Raw genomic sequence first — 2,086 nt, 5'->3', positions numbered from 1 at the left:
CCCATATCATTAAATATTACATTTAATATTTTAAACCCAAATCAAACCCAAATCAAATTCAATTAATTCCAACAATCCCCCACATGAATGGAAGAAGTCGACTCAAATCAAGGAAGAAGAAAGAAGAGTACTATCTGAAAGATAACGCATCAAGATAGGTAGTTCTCGCTTTGAACCTTCTTTAGTAAGAATCTATCGAACTCACTTGGCTAATCAGTGAACGCAACGTTTTGAACTGTCAGCCGTTATTGCAAGCTCAGACAACAGACCAAACACATTATCTCTCATATCAAACTTGGTTCTCTATTGTGTTCATTATTTCGGCCCTGAACTACTTGGGTTCTGCGAGTGCTTTAGAGAATTCGCCTAAGTAAATTCTCATAGAACCGGCCAAGTTCGCACTAACATAGGTGATGCACTATAAAGAGTTAATTACTTGTACCATTTATAGTCATCATTAAAAGCAAAGCTTATCCTTAATGCACTTCATAGTCAGCACTTTTTGCATCATAGAAATGGGAAGGAGTTAAACTCCTAAGTGCTTCTTATCGAGTCATTCATAATTAGTTTTCCTATTGAACCTAGTCCATGGGATCTCCAGTTGCCAGGATAGGTTTCCACTAAGATGACTCATTGGGTTTTAGGCTTTAAACCCATTTCCCTCGATGCGCAGTCTATACGCTCTCTAGATAACCCTTTAGTGAACGGATCCGCTAGGTTTTCTTTTGACTTAACAAAATCAATTGATATTGTTCCATTTGAGAGCAACTGCCGAACGGTGTTATGTCTGCGACGTATATGTCTCGACTTACCGTTATACACAAAATTTTCAGCCCTGGCTATTGTGGCCTGATTATCACAATGGATACAGATAGCCGGTACAGGCTTTGGCCATATAGGAATATCTTCTATGAAATGTCTTAACCATTCTGCTTCTTCTCCTGCTTTGTCTAAAGTAATAAATTCAGATTCTATAGTAGATCGAGTTATACACGTTTGCTTAGAAGATTTCCATGATATAGCGCCACCATCGAGAGTAAATACATAGCCACTGGTAGACTTTGACTCGTCTGTATCTGATATCCAATTGGCATCACTATATCCTTCAATTACTGGAGGATATTTTCCATAATGTAATGAATACTCTCTGGTCCGTTTCAAGTATCCCAAAACTCTAAGTAATGCATCCCAATGTTGATTACTTGGATTACTTGTGTAACGACTCAGCTTACTTACCGAGTAAGCTATATTAGGTCTTGTACAGTTCATCAGCTACATTAAACTACCAATAATTTGGGAATATTCTAACTGCTGTTTCCCATTTCTACTATTTTTGTGAAGAACTATATGTGGAAGAAATGGGTTACTCGTCTCTTTAATATTATGAGTCTTAAACCTCTCAATTATTTTATCAACATAATGGGTTTGAGATAAGACTATTCCATTTGATGTTCTAGATAACTTTATTCCTAGAATCACGTCTGCTTCACCCATATCTTTCATGTCAAAGTTATTGGTAAGTATATTCTTTGTTTTATTGATGACTTCTATATTAGTCCCTAATATAAGCATGTCATCAACATACAAACAGACGAGTACGTATGCCTTTTCGAATTTTTTCGAATATAAGCATTTATCACGTCCATTTATGACGAATCCATTCCTAATCATGACGCTGTCAAACTTTTCGTGCCATTGTTTAGGAGCTTGCTTCAAACCGTCTAAGGACTTAACTAGTTTGCAAACTTTGTTCTCTTGTCCTTTTACTATGAAACCTTCTAGCTGTTCCATATATACTTCTTCGTTTAAATCACCATTCAGGAATGCAGTCTTAACATTCATTTGATGTATTTGTAAGTTGTACAAGGCTACAATAGCAATTAAAACCCGAATAGAAGTAATTCTTGTTACTGGAGAATATGTGTCAAAGAAATCAATTCCTTCTTTCTGACGATATCCTTTTGCAACCAGTCGAGCCTTGTATTTGTCTATTGAACCATCAGATCTTAACTTTCTTTTAAAGATCCATTTGCATCCTATTAGTTTAGTTCCCTTAGGAAGATCAACCAATTGCCAAGTATTATTA

The sequence above is a fragment of the Olea europaea genome, chromosome 17 (genome assembly GCF_002742605.1).
Source record: "Olea europaea var. sylvestris chromosome 17, O_europaea_v1, whole genome shotgun sequence".
NCBI lineage: Eukaryota > Viridiplantae > Streptophyta > Magnoliopsida > Lamiales > Oleaceae > Olea > Olea europaea.
This window is presented reverse-complemented; position numbering follows the sequence as displayed.